General features: G+C 32.5%; 1 protein-coding gene across 5 annotated transcripts in view; it reads left to right on the top strand.

Annotated features, from left to right (window-relative positions):
• LOC108692564 (heparan-sulfate 6-O-sulfotransferase 2) overlaps positions 1 to 16,173 on the top strand; it is a 199,525-nt gene that overhangs the window by 84,685 nt on the left and 98,667 nt on the right. For 4 of the 5 annotated variants that reach the window (XR_001931991.1, XR_001931992.1, XR_001931994.1 and 1 more), the window contains one exon: positions 14,712 to 14,899. The gene's annotated coding sequence lies outside the window, so the exon portion shown is untranslated. Of the gene's footprint in view, positions 1 to 14,711; positions 15,015 to 16,173 lie in introns of those variants that run through there. The other variant, XM_018200872.1, reaches the window with a different exon arrangement.

Genomic DNA, 16,173 nt, shown 5'->3' with positions numbered 1-16,173 from the left:
AAATATTTATATAATTATATATAAAATACTTTTTCCCGGGATTTTTTTATATATAACTTTACCCTTAAAGTATCCACGATGAGTTATTCATATCTTGTTTCTTTTTTTCGAAATACTGCATCTAGCTAAATAATTCTTTCTATCCTTTCCTTCTTTTTAAATACAACTTTATAAATTTAAAAAAAAAAAATGTTAAAATATAAGAATCTATTCATAATTTTTGTATATTTGCAAAAATAATGAACACATACAAATGACCCATCATGCACAGTAAAAGAAAATTGTATATGTATTAAAAGTTAAACGTATAATTTTAAGATATCTTATTGAAAGTAATACGAAAAATAAATTTATTTAAGTATAAAAAATGTAGTATGTATCATATGATATTACAGCATCTATTTCATTCAAGAAAATAACGCACAATGTTTACTATGGGCATATATCTCTATTCCTCTACTAAGAAATAGAATTTTGAATCTTTTTTATATTTATCGCAAAAATCTGCAAAAAATATAATATTCTATTAGTCAAGAAAAAAAAGTAACGATAAAGAAAAAAAAGTAACGACTTATATTTTGAATAACGATAACGGTAATGGGTAAATCAATAACGAGTAACGGAAACGAGTTATTTTTTAGGGAAAAAACGGTAATGGTAACGAATAATTTTTATGAAGTAACGTTCAATTCTGAATATAATAAAATATGATTATCATTTTTGTTTAAATATTTTGTATCAATAAGGAGGCATACGAATGATGCAAACTCTATGTCCATTTTTAAATTAAGTCCATTCTTCTGCACATAAATGTGAAACATTTTGGAATTGTTTATTGAGAAATTCTTTGTCAAGAATCATTCTCCTAATCGAAATCATGGTTACAACAAAATCTTATATTTTTATATTGTACCATGATTATATTTACACTATCCACGGTCTGAAATAAAATCGTCGTTAGTGCGATAATGAATCAGACCGATCATTAATATCGTGAGAATTGTGAACGCCGCAGCCTTAGATTGCTAATGTCCTTTCTTCCACTACTATATTCCTGTCACACCGCGCCATGTTTGCGGTAAGTTTTCACGCATGCATTTAACTATTCCGTGAATTGCCACATGAAGATTGCCGGAGAGCCATAATTACAGACAGTTAGAGGTAGATTTTAGAGAAGCGTGCACAAATAAAATCTTTATTTACAAAAAAAATATTTTTTACTCAATTAAAATGAGATACTGTTGCTTTTACAAAATGCTAAAAAATCATAAATCTGGATTGACATTTCACCAGTAAGTGTAGTTATTCTGTCGCTATATTCATATAATATAAAATTAATTATCTTTGTCCTGTTTGAAATAAATGAACAAATAGTTCAAAATGTTAAATAACCATAAACACATTGTAAATTTTCTTTTAATAAGAGGTTTAACAGAACCTGTTAAAACAGTGGCTACAGAATATTCCTATAAAAAATTGAACATCAACTCAATCTTATTATAGTAATTTAATTTTCTTCAAAACATTCATTCAAGTTTTCAATTGGAAATGAAATTATAAGTAAAAGATATTAGCCATCTAGTATAATATATTAGGTATGGGAAAAAGTTCGTAGGAAAAATTCCCGTTACATCTAACGGGAAAAACGCCACGAATTTTTTCCCACACTTAATATATCTATACATAAATCTATACATAATATTTGTATATATATCTATTGCAATGCGCATGCGTCGGAACTTGCTCACAGTTAAGATGGCGATTTGTTGACACTTTTTCGCATATTAGCAATCTAGATATCTATGGTTACATTAGATCTATAATAAGTTTTTAAGAAATCATAATCATAATCATAAGACAAATCATAATCAATTATTCTTCTCGCACATTCGATTGTAACTGATCAATTTCTTACAGCTTCAGACTTAAAACATCTAGATGGTAGGTAGACTTGTACATACGGACTTAGTATAACCAAAGGAAACGCTATTAGATAAAGGTCCACGAAGACCATATATACGACGATATATACTATTAAAGAATACTATTACCGATTTGATTACATTCTTACAGCAGTTCGCGTCCCTGTTGAAATTTAAATGATTAAGGGTGCCGTCACATAAAGCGTAACCTGCATATTCTAGTAAGATCTAATGATATTACTAGAATGCGTTATATTTTATTATACTATTTATATATTACTAGTTATATATTACTAGAATACGCTATTCTGAAAGCTGGGATTCACATTGGATTCACATATTTCGGAAGATTAGAGAAATGCGACCAATTGCTGATCAAAATTTCTATTATTCTATACATTAACAGAAATGCTAAACAAATTTATGATTGGTTTTCGTAACTTGCGTATCTCGAAAAATATGCCTCATGGAGAACTGGTCCCTTTCCATCGCGTACATATGAGAAGGTGATCGAATGAATTGTTAAAATCAGAAAGTCTTGTGAGAGACACTTCTAGGCTTATTCGACGCGTTTTTACATGAAACGAAAGGATCTTGCAAAAACATGCATCGCTCTGCCCTGTGATCCGAGTATTAAATGTTAAAGTTGATGATTATTGAGGTTAAGAAATCTGTCATAGGCAAAAGGTACTGTCTATATGTACTGCTCTACATGGGTTTCGACTAGTTTAGACTTTCCACATGATGCAAAGGGACGTACGACTTCTATAATTGTATTGTTGCAGAATCGAAACCCATGTGTATTTTTTTCAGACAGAATAAATTAAAATGAACTAGAAATTGGATAGTGGTTCCATCATATTTCGGCATAACAATAAAATAGCGTAAAAAGCATAAAGTAACTAGACAGAAACTGATTCAAGTGAAACAATATGATTGGTCGGTGCAAGTTACGCTTATGCAAGTTATGCCGCACCCATGCATATGACAGCACTCTTAGAATAATGAACTGAATATTAGTACTAATCTTATGGCTTATTAGTTTCATAAACATGTACATATATTTAAAAATAAATAATACTCGGTTTTTATTTAAAATTATGATTTTAAATATGTTATCGAATTTGATTATCAGTAGAGATAATAATTGTTGAGAAAAAAATTGTTATGCAATATATAAAATATTAGCATTATTTGTATGCATATTTATTTATAGAACTTTTTTTTTTAATAAAAAATCATTAATTTAATGATATATTATCCAAATATTTATAATATGTTAATAATCGCAAATTTATATCAATTGTTGATAATGTTATTCTTACCTTCGTACTTTCGAAACTCTTTTGTACGAACGAAAATTGCCCAAGATTGACGGTCTTTAATAGTATCTCCGGGCTTAGGAGAGCTTAAAATTCCTAGAAAAAGAATCTAGCCATCGACTCATATTTTTAATTGATTCATGTTAGCTTGCCCTCACTATGGCAGCACGAATCACAATGTAAGGAAATGGCGCGCTTAAAAAACTTGTAGACATGAAATAACTCAAAACATTCTTTATTAATGTATTTCATTTTATAATCGTAAGAAAATGTTATTATTAGAAATATAGTTATGAAGAAATACAATCTGTTTAATAAAAATATAAAATTTCAACATAGTTTCAAACAACGAAATGGCCAGTATCAAATGTGTTCCACACACACACTTTCACAAAGGTTACTAATGGGAGAGTAATAAAAACGAAATGTAAAATCAAAACAAAATAGTTTCGCTGACAGGCTTAACAAAAATTGACCCGAGACAAGACAAACATAATCTCGATTCCACGCTCGTTATGGAACTTCTGAGTATGAAAGTGTAAAGTACAATAACTAATATCTAATCTTCAAATTGGACGCAGCCAGCGTTAAGCTGCAATTAATCAACAAGACAATATTTACAGTAGCGTAAAAAATCGCCTTGCTGGTTGGTTGCTATTTCGCTGCTTGATGCTTGCTGCATCCAGTTTGAATTAGGCATAAGTGTATGGCTATTGATCGTGCTAGGCTACCGATCGTTGACCTAAAATGTTATCCTTGTGCAATCATTGAGTCAAAAGCCTTCGGCGCAATACTACACATTTTATTGATAAATTTCAAATATATAATGAACATTCTGAACCTTGTTTTGGTCATCCTCAGCTATATGTGATTACATTATAATATAATTTAAGAGGATACTGGAGCGGCCAAATTGCCGGGACTTTGCAGATTGATATAAATCTCCGAATTTATTGAATAGAATCAAAAATCCTTTTACAGGATTAAAGTAGAAAATTTGCTAGTGTTGCAATAGACTTTATACTAAAATCGAACAAAAAGTTAAAATCTTACATTTTTTTAGCTCTGAAAGTTGTCACCTGACGTTTTCTTAACCCCTTGAATATCAGGCAAGAAAAATGTTTGTGTGTCAAAGAATGCTATCAATGCCATAAACTTAAAATATAAAATAAATCATTCAAATATAAAATAAATCACTTTTCCTGAGATTTTTTTGTGCTGATCAGGAATTTAAGGTCAGAATATTAATCATGGAACTTTATCTTTATGATGGAAAGTGAAAATTGAAAAATTTCTTCATTAATTTAAATTGTAAAAATTTTCACTTTTCACTTTTCATCCTAGGGATAAAGTTTCATGGTTGATACCCAGAATTCCAAAATTCAAAATGGACTCAATATGACGGACTAAATATTCGAAAATTTCAACCTTTTTCGCTATCTATCCATAAACTTTTTTATATGACAAATTCCTTAAAAAACTTAAAAATCAGTTTTTAAGATCAATAATTATGAATTTGATGTTAAATTTTGAAAATTAAAGATGTTAAAGATGATTAAAGAAATGGCGTGTCCTATATGATGTACAATAGTTAAAAATTATCAAAATTCCATAAAAATTAGTTTCTAATTTAAACAGGTGAGTCCAACATAAAAGATTCAAAATTTCGATTCGAAATTTTAATTTCGGATATCAATTTTTATGAAACTTGGAAAATTTTTTAAAATTATTATCTGCCGTATTGGATCAACGATCTTCAATTTTTTAAATCTGATATTAAATTTATAATCAGCTTAACAACTTTTAATTACAAAATTTTTATGGAATTCGTCAAATAAAAAAGTTCATGCATAAAAGTCGAAAATGATCAAAAATTTCAAACAGTCCGCCATATTAGATCAGCCATTTTGAATTTTAGAATTTTTACTTCAAATTAATATTCAGCGACCTCAAAAACATTAAAGTATGCATTATCAGTTTAATTGCTCCATTGCAAAATGATTTATTCGTTATGAAATATGCGAATTTTTCCGTCATGTAGCACTTAATTAAAGCTTTTGATTAGTCGCAGCGGCCATGTTGGAATCGTGATGTCAGAAACGAGAAATGACACGTTAATTTATAATATGTTACATGCCATTTATAAATAAAGACAATTTGAATAAATCTAATCGACGAAATCGCTTTAAAACGTCGTCGCTTTTAAGTTCAGCCATTTACCGTGGTGCGGCGCTGTAACACACATACAAGCACAAGCTCATATATAGCCGATTGCAACCGGCTCACAGAAAGGTTGCAACACCTTTTTTGATAGGTTTCGGAAAGCAACCTACTTACCAAGCAATTGGTTCTCATTTGAAGATCTATGAAGATCGCTCAATGAGCAAGCTGCATTCCGAAACCCATCGAGAAAAGAGTGACAATCTTTCTATGACCGGCTGTACATATGCTTGTCTCGGCGCGCCGAGAGTGAATGAAACAGCGAGCTCCTTCTCACACTAGTCGTTTGTTTCAAACAACTGAAAATGCTTTTTTGGCAATCTCGGCCACTTGGCGACCTCAGCAATAACATCAATAAAGGGTGAGGGGTATTCCAAACAATATATAAATTTTAATAAATCGTAATAGTGTACCCTCCCATTAAAGCAGAATAGTATAAATCATGTTAAAACGCAACAGATATTTAATTGTTTATGATTTTTCATACGCATTATATATGTATTTCATTCATAAACTCGAGTAGCAAGAATAGTTCAGTAAAAGTAAAATTTTACCGGAAAAAAAAATCTTTGAAAGGCTATCAGAAAAAAATGTATGTTTGATACTCGAAACTTGTGAAGAAAATTAAACAATGTCATGGCTTATTTCGAGTTTGTAATTAGAACAACTTTATATTAATATAATTAATATAAGAATATAAATATTAAATAATATTGTAAACAAAGCCTTCTTCAGTGTTAAATCAGAAATATAATATTAAATTAACAAATCAAATAAATAACAAATACAATGAAAATTAAAAAAAAAACTATCAATGGTGAAGTGTCAGTATAGAGAATTCAAAAGTATTATGATAGATTACAATAAGATAAAAAGATTAAATATTTCAGTCAACAGTAGATTACATTATGTCTCTTAATAAAATAATTTTGACAAATTCCTCGATTGAATCGATGAAATCGAGAATGCAGTTTGTCGACTTGTATCAAACGATTTGAGAGTTCATTAGTTACGAGTATTTTATGATATTCTGTAGAACAAATAGATGTATTAAAATAATATTATTAGTGTACATGTAGAATACAAAATAAGAGGTACAGAAACAAATAATAATTTATGTTAATTTATATAAAATATTGTAATTAAAACTCTCTATCAGAGATCTGGTATCTCTATCAGAGATCTCAAGTATATTAAAATTAGATGCTGACTGTTACTCGTTTCGTCGAAAATTGACTAATGTAATGTATAAGTCAAATAAAAGTAAATCAATAAAATCGAATGTAAAAACAAATCTATTATATTCAAAATTGTGATAATTTACGTATATTCACGTATACCGTCAAGTATATTAAAATAAGAGTTATCCAATAATTCAATATCTTTCAGTAAATTTAAATCGGTTTTTGTTCTTTAATATGTATCATTTCTGAAATATTTCTTTTACGGTAATTTTTTTCAAAATCAAGAATACTAACTTTTTTCCAATTAAAGTTATGATTAATTTCCGTTTATAATTTCCGATATGTTTCGAGATTACTGAGTATTTGGACTGGTCTAATTTTATATCTGATGGTTTTTAATTCTTATCTCTGTAATTGTCTTTTCTTTTGGCTAATGTACGAAGCATCGCAGTTATTTACTTTATATATGACGTTATTATTTTTATCATGTTGATTTTTGTCTTTACAAGTTTTTCTGTTTGAACTTTGATAAAATTATTAAGCTTGTTTAAACATCTATAGCTAATTATATTTGTGGATTTATTAATAGACTTCGTAATTTTATTAAAAATAGCTCTTATATATGAGAAAACCATTAATTCTCTTAAAACTCCATCAGTGTCAACGTAATCTAAGCTAGTATTATTTACTATTTTTTACAAGCTTTTAATCCTTTTATTGATATAATTAAAAATCACTCCTAAAGGATAACCATTATCCTTCAAAATCTTTATTATAAGTTTTATGTTCTTATTATAGAATGTAGGATTTGACTTTGATTGAAGAAAGATAGTTGCAAAATATATTTTTCGTATAACACTAATTTACTTTTATTTGCGAAAGTCAATGTTATATCTTCAACAGTTATGCTAACAAATTACTTATTATTTGTTTACATATGTGCAGCTGAAATTAAATTCATAAAAACAATTTTATACTAATAATTCCATACATTTAATTGTCCAATGGACTCTTTTTACTGCATATTAAATAAAGAAATATAACTCATATGACTTAAATTTGTTAATGAGACATATACTCTATACTCAAACGTAACTTTTTAGTAATAAACTGAAAAAATAAAAATTCAAGAAAAGAAGAATAAAAAATTTCATGATTACAATTATTTTGCGAAACATTTAGTTAAGCTATTTGTTTATCTCGTCAAGTTACTCCAGATTAAAAAAAAAATCATGTTCCTATTTATTGCTGAGAAAATGTAAATATAGCAAATTTTAATGCACGAAATCAGATACGTGCGAGTCGCTGAGCGGCTCGATCTTCCTCACTCGATCGCGCGCCTTCCCCTGTTCCGATGCACTGCCTCGCGTTCCTCAACTTTCTAATGGTTTTAAACAAATTTTTTCGGCATCAAAAGATTCGAGAATTTTTTAACAGCAAATTCAATTCTTCCTTAACAAATGCCAGACGAACTCTTAATCTTAAAAATTAGAATCACAGTGATTTTTTGAAAAAAAGTTGTTATCTCGACTCCTAATAATCGGTACTCCTAATAATCGGAGAGTAACCTTTTCTTTAAATTTATAGAAAAATGTCAACTGTCGAATGCTTCACATGGCTATTTGATATGATGCATATTAACGGAATTATTCCATTTTTTTATACGAAAAAAGATATCCATTTTTAAAAGTCATTTTATAATAGTTTAATTGTAAAAAATTATTTTGTTACTAAGTGTACATGATAGTACAACTCTAGAAGAAGGAAAATCATTCCTGTAAATTGCTGTGCGACTGCTCAAATGAAGAAATTAAGCTTTCTGCAGACAGGTTTTTAGTGAACTGGCTTTTTGCAAAAACTAATGAACATTTCAGGCTCGTTCACGACTAGATTTATTCGTCATTACGAAGGCTATATTTTACGAGAATTTCGAAGCTTTACGTTTAAATCTCAATGAATAGAGAGCAAGTAAAGGAAAAGATCTCTTTTGATTTTTTTTTTACTTAACTAATAAATCGATTTTAACGTTTTATATCTCATTTTGTACAATAAGTATTTTGAATACCTACATTTTTCATATCGAACTTTTTTCCATATAATCAATATCTTTCGTTTTATAAATGAAAAACATGCTTTTTTGCAACTATTCGATTTTTTTCGCATATTTTCTTCACGAGTCTCGAGTCTCAAACATACGCATTTCTTTTGTGATGGCCTTTCGAAGATTTTCGTGAAGAGAAATATTGGTTTATAATTTCTTTTCTGATAAAATTCTACTTCTACTATTCTTGCTATTCGAGTTTATGAAGGAAGTATATAACGCGCATGAAAAATCGCAAACAATTAAATATCATAAATCAGAGTCTTCCAAATGGTCACGTCCCTATAATCATGTCCCTACTAAGAACTGTATGTACATTGAAATAGACATCTCTGCTGTAAAACATAGAAAATCGTGGCACTAATTAATCAGCGCCATTTTAATTTGGTCAATATAATTCGAATCAGAAGCATTCAGGTGCTCATGCGCACTTACGTTTAGTATTCTTTAGTGAGACCCACATGTCAGCAAGATCATTGTATGTGTGGGATTGTATTTGAAAGATTATAAAATCACGTGACTGTAAAATGTGCAAAGTATCAACGTGAAGTGCTGTGTGCCTGGATATGGGCAGAGAAGTAAAAAGGGCATTTCATTTCATAGGTAAGAATTTTTGTATTAAATGTATCAATTTTTGCACATGTGTTAACGAAGAATATGAAAAATGTTATTAATGTTATTTTATTGAATGTACTAATAAAATTGAAGTGACATTTTTGTTTACATATCATTCATATTCTTATATTGGTTCGTGCAAAAGATTTAATAAATGAAATTAAAAATTTAAATCTTCTGCGTTTCAATTTTCTTTTAAAATCGGCACGAACTTTCCGGACGACCCAATAGATTTCTATACAATCAATAGTACATTGATCAATACATTGATCGCAGCGCGCGCGTGAACGTTTCTGATTCGCTTAAATATCGTTCCAATTAAAATGGCGGCTGATCAATTGTAACTACTAATTTTCCTCGATGCCCATTCCAGTGTATATATTAGTAATCACCACGCCGGTGCACAGTTACGAATAGAGAAGCGTTGGACCCATAGTGAGGGCAAGCATAAGCACGAGCGGTCAAGAAACAAGGGGATTAAAGGCTCACAGTGTCCGATTTGAAAGGCTCTGTCGTAAACTGTTGCATTTTAACATGATTTATACTATTCTGAATTAATGGAAAGGGTACATTATTATTACAATTTATTAAAACTTATATGTTATTTAGAATGCTTCTTACTAATATCGCCCCTTATTAATATCGAGGGCTAAGCGGCCGAGATTATTGAAAAAACATTTTCGGTCGGGAAACAAGCGACTAGTGTGAAAAGGTGCTCGCTGTCTCGTTCACTCTCGACGCGAAGGAGAGTACATGAACTCGCTTGAATGTGTAGCTATCGGTTTCGTCTGATTCTGTGTCGCTACTATCAACGCACAGTTCTTAGCTCAGTATTCAGGAACTTTAATACAAAAGTTTGATAATTTATATGGACCAAACGACAGTTCAGCACAAACAATACTGAGTTTATGGAACTAATAGCGTATTTGATTACCCATGTTACATCCCAGGGTTCAGTCGGCTGACTGAGATCCGAATAAACCTGGGATTATCAGTAGGTGCAAGATGTAAGGTTTCGCGTCGGCGGAAGCGCAGAAGTAAAATTTGTCCAATTTAAAAGTTTGAATTAACTAGAGTTGCGCGCTCGACACAGCGACGATAGTCGGTTCCGTGGAGGTCCAAGGTGTATTTCCCATCCTGTTTAAATAACCGAGAAACTTCCTCAGAGTTTCGGGGCAATCGCGGCAGCTCGTGAAATTATATACGATGGCCAGCGATACGGAACATTCGTTGCAGATCTCGAATCGTCTGGGAAACCCTAAACGGATGTAATATCGCAATACTCCGACCGAAATAGTTCTCCTTCTCATCACAGATAAAGAAGTGTAGCACTCGGGACATTTAATCTATTTTCTGTGTGACGAAAGAATAATGAAGATACACAGCATGCGCTACGTATCTATGTAGTGTAAGGGTTGGTTTCTAACGGATTCCGTGCCGGAAGGTGGGCGCAAACGCAGATGCACCGGACAAATGCTATGCGCAGGGTTCACGATCCGCGGTAACCGAAATGCGATGAGGTGATGATATCTTATCCTTACGATAAGGTCTTCATGATCTCAGTGATTGCGGCACACGGGTTGCAGGCTCTCAGACTTCCTACTGTTCAAGACTCGGCGTCGGATTAGTTGATTCGTAGCTCTCATGTGTACAATAGTCTAAGTTCGCTAATTAGGTCATCACTAGTATGAATTGAACGTGAGAAAGTAATTAAGAAGGGAATTTTGTTGAAAAAGTTCATTCAGATTCAGTTGATAAGTGTTTATTAATTATAATTCGCCAAAATAGAGATTACATTTTTAGATTAAATTTAGGATAACATATTAAAAATAGAAATTAAGATTAATATTAGTATAAGTTCAGAATTACTTAGATTTAGAATTTGAATTAGATTTGATTTTAAAAGAGATTGAAACAGATCCATAAGTTATGACTAATTTGAATTATGTTTCGCCGCGCGCAAAACTAGAGAGACGATTCGCCGAATGGAAGAGAACTTGAAAAACTTTCGCCTGAGGGCAGACTCTAAGACGCTGCTTCCATTACTAACTGTTTTTCTACCTCGAGAGCTTTCAAAAGAAGATCTTTCCCTTTCTGTCGTCGCTCTGTTACAAGCTACAGTCGTTTAAGTGTCGCTACTTTCGCCTTCATTCTGTATCATCACGATAACTCATCACACACGTCCTTGAAAGCGATGGCCAAACTGGACCAATTACGATTCGAATTGGTTGCTCACCCACTGTATTCTCCAGAACTTGGCCCCCAGCGACTATTATCTGTTGCCAAACCTCAAGCGGTGGCTCCAGGGAAAGAGAGTTCATATCGAATGAGGAAGTCATCGCGGAAACCGAGGCGTATTTCGAAGGCTTGGACGTTTTGTACTACAGAAAGGGCATCGAAATGTTAGAAAATCGCGCAACCAAATGTATCGCCCTCGAAGGCAACTATGTTGAAGAATAAATATAACTTTACCCAAAAAACGCTTGTTTTCATTAAAAATCTCGGGACTTTTTAGCCCATGTAGAGCGCATGTGGTGGCGAAGGCGTCAGGTATGATCCTGGCGATCTCGTGTAACGCGCCGATCGATACCATAAGTAATAAAATGTTCGTGGTTTGTCCAAGGATGATTTGGACAATATTTGAAAGATACTGCGGATGTAACACCTATCTCAATCCGATTCCAAGTTAACAGTATGTTCTTTTTAGTTGCATTTCTTGCACTGGTTAGCTTTTCTTTTGTAGCTAAACAGAATAGATCATTGACTCGGAGTCGGATCAAGTAAATCGAATACGCTATAAGATTAATTAAAAGCTTAAAAAGAAAGATTTATATCGATTTGCAAATGACATGTATACCAACGCTGAGCGAAGACTTGGAATGATAAACAAAGCAATAATGTTTAGCAGTATTCTTGCAAGAGATGGCGTTATAATATGTTAGATAAGGACAAATAAATGCATTTGAGACGTAATGATATATAATAATGATATATAATAAATGCATTTGAGACGTAATGATATATAATAAATACAAGAAATGAATAAAAGATGTCACTATTATCGAATTTGGAATTTAAAAAAGTCTGTACTATCGACTTCGATCAAGTTCGATCGTCATTTCAGCATCCTTTTAAGGGATATGATCACAGTAGCAGTCCTAAAAACAGCAATAATTTCAACAATTGTTTTTAACATAAAAAAATAATGCAATATAAAATCAAATTAAAGCATTGTTTAGTGCATATATCAAAGTACATCAATAATTTTTTTTTTGTATTTTTTGCATCTAAAATGACAGCGCTACCAGTTTTTCTCAAAACAACGTTTTTCAAATCGGCTTGACAAATAATTTCAATGATTTCTATCCAAATGGGTTCAAATTTTAACTGCAACTTAGACACATTCCGCAAAGAAGTAAGCATTTTTCGATTATAAAAAGTTTTTAAATTAAGTTTTTAAATTATGAATTTAAATAAATAAAGTTTTTAAATAAAATTTTTAAATTATAAAGCTTTTTATTTTATGAATAGTTTTTCACAAAATTTTTTTAGCAAAAAATGCAAGTGTGATTTCAAATGCCTGCCATTTTTGAAAATATTAATATTTTCACAAATCTTTACGCATTTCTCTAGGTAGATTTAAAAAAATTTTTTCTTGCTCTAGGTTCAAATTTATAGACGCTAGTTGTCAAGGCTCGGAGCATCTCCAAAAAAACGTACTAGCTTCTATCATCAGTAGCGTCATTTTGGTTGCAAAAAATACAAACATTATTTTTTATATTGAGAGTACAAATTAGTTCAGTCCGTTTTTTTTGTGTTCAAAAATGCATTTATTTCAAAACAAAATGAATGAACAGATCAATTAAAGTATTGTCTATCGCTGCCTACTATTTTTTCCCATCTCTCAGGCAATTTTCGAATTCCATCTCGAAAAAATGACTCGTTTTTGGAGGCAATCCAATTTTGGAGCCAATTTTCGATTTCTGCGAAAGAAGTGAATCGATGACTTGCGAAATCGTGCATTTCTGCATCCTTCGGAACAACCAGTAATCAGAAGGAGCAATGTCCGGAGAATACAGCGGGTGCGATAAAACATCTCATTTGAGCGTTTCCAAATATCTTTTTACGACTTTAGCGACAGGTCGATCGTTGTCATCAAGAAGAATAACTTCATCATGTCTTTGCTCGTATTCCGGCCGTTTTTCTCGCAATGCATGGCTCAAACGAATTGTAGCCGATACCGATCGCCCGTAATAGAATCGCCAGATTTCAGCAGCTCATAATAAACAAGATTGGTCTCACCAGATATATGATCTTCGAACCATAACATAAATGTTCGGCCGTGGTGTTGATGTTGAAGTCGATGGCAACGATTGACCGGGCTTAGTATTTTTTCTTCTTGGGGTTGTCGTAAAATATCCACTTCTCATCTCCAGTCACAATCCGATGCAAAAAACCTTTTCTCTGTTATCTTTGAATCAGCTGTTCGCAAGTGAAAAATCGCCTTTCAACATCTATCGTCTTTCAGTTCATAAGGCACCCAATTTCCTTGTTTTTGAATCATGGCTCTTAATCATACAGAAACGACTTGTTGAGTTATCCCCAATGATTCTGCAAGCTCCTCTTGCGTTTGACTTTGATCTTCTTCGAGTAATGCCTCTAATTCTTTGTCTTCGAAATTTTTTGGCTGTCTAGAGTGAGGGTTGTCTTCGACGCTGAAATCCTTGAATCCTCCATCCTTGAAACGTCGAAATCATTTCCTACATGATTTATCAGTTGGAGCAGTGTCACCATAAACTTCGACAAGCATTCGATGGGCGTCAGCTGCACTTTTCTTCCAATTAAAGCAGAAAATCAAAACCTCCCGCAAATGCTGCTTGATTAACACAAAATTCGACATTTCAAACACAATAAAAATCAAGGTTTTTGTATGAAATTTAAAGCGATATAAACTGAATATTATTAGCAGATGTTTAACCTCCCTAAAACCACCAAAATCAGTCACTATGAATCATTCAGCTGGAGCCATCTTTCTGGAAACGACCGAACTAATTTATACTCCCAATATTTTAATATATGCACTAACTAGTCCTTTCATTTGATCTTATTATTTTTTATACTAAAAATGTTCAATTTATTGCTGTTTTTAGGTCTGCTACTGTGACTATATCGCTTAAGAAAATTTTTAAAAAATTAGAAATAAAATAAAGATAAAATTAAAAATAACAAAAAAGCGTTAAATGATTACAAAAATGAAGTAATATAAATGATCAAACAATGAATAAAGAGAGATGTGTATTAAAGAATTAAGAAATATGAAAATAATAAAACACTTTCTCCGTTACAGATTACATTACAAGACAATAATATTCAGTGATAAGATGTGATGTCGTAACATCTCTTCATTGAAAGACGAGAAAGAGTTGAGTCCACACACAGCAAAGTAAAAATACATAAAAGTCAAGGAATGTAACGTCATTGGTTGGCATATCAACAAACAAAATGGAAAAGATACAAATTAGGAACAATGAAAAGGTAATATTATCATTTATTTAAAAAGAAGGAATTTATGTGGGATGAGAAATACCGAATACACACACACACACACGCACGCACACACGCACGCACGCACGCACACGCACACACACACACGCACACACAAAGGGTCTTTCAATAAGGATGCTCGATTTTTAAATGTAAATAAAACAAGTTGTGTGTGAGATATTCACTCAATTTTTTTTTTTATTTGAAAGAATATTTTATGGCATTAAGTATGGAATGTCCGCCGCGGCTTCGCTTGGTGACACGTATTTGGGCGGTCCAATTTTCGATGACTTTCTCGCATAAATCTGACTGAATTTGCTGGATGGCGTTTATTATGTTGACTTTGAGAGCATCAATTGTTTGCGGTTTATTCGTATAGACCTGCGATTTAAGATAGCCTCAAAGGAAGAAGTCTAAAGGCGTTAAATCGCACGATCTCGGTGGCCAGTTCACGTCTCCGCGCGAGATAACCATGCCCTCAAATAGCTCGTGCAGAATGTCCATTGTGCGGTGTGTGGCACGTAGCGCCATCCTGTTGGAATCACATGTTATCGGTATCCATATCATCCATTTTAGGCCACAAGAAGCTTATCATCGATCTATAGGGCTCGCCGTTAATGATTATGGTCATGCCCGCTTCGTTTTGGAAGACGTACGGACCGATGATTCCTCCAGACCAAAATCCGCACCAAACAGTGACTTTCTCGGGATGCATTCGGAGCTGGTGTATCTCGCGTGGATTGGTATCGTCCCAAATTCGACAATTTTGCTTGTTCACATATCCATTCATCCAAAAATGGGCCTCATCGCTAAAGATGATTTGTTTGGCGAAATTTGGGTTAACTTCCAACTGCTCCAGAACCCAATCAGCGAACACACGGCGTTGTGTATGGTCGTTTATCTTAAGTTCCTGGATCAGTTGAATTTTATAGGGATGCAGACTTAAGTCCCGACGCAAAATTCGCCAAGTTGAAGTCGCAGAAAAGCCAAGTTCATGTGAACGCCTCGGGTTTTCCCGTACACTCTCACGCACAGCAGCGATGTTTTCAGCAGACTTGCGTTTCGGCGACGTACTGGTGTTGGCTGATTATTTATCGAACCGGTTGACTCGAATTTGGCCACCAAACGTCGAATAGTTCGGCAGGACGTGGCAGGTTGTGGTGAGGATAAAAATCACGTAATGCGCGGAACGTTTCTCGAACGGAGCACTAATTTTGATAATAAAATTTTATGATTTGCAAACGTTGCTCAACAATACGACCTTT

This window comes from Atta colombica, unplaced genomic scaffold, assembly GCF_001594045.1.
Source record: "Atta colombica isolate Treedump-2 unplaced genomic scaffold, Acol1.0 scaffold77, whole genome shotgun sequence".
NCBI classification, from domain to species: Eukaryota; Metazoa; Arthropoda; class Insecta; order Hymenoptera; family Formicidae; genus Atta; species Atta colombica.
This window is presented reverse-complemented; position numbering and strand designations above follow the sequence as displayed.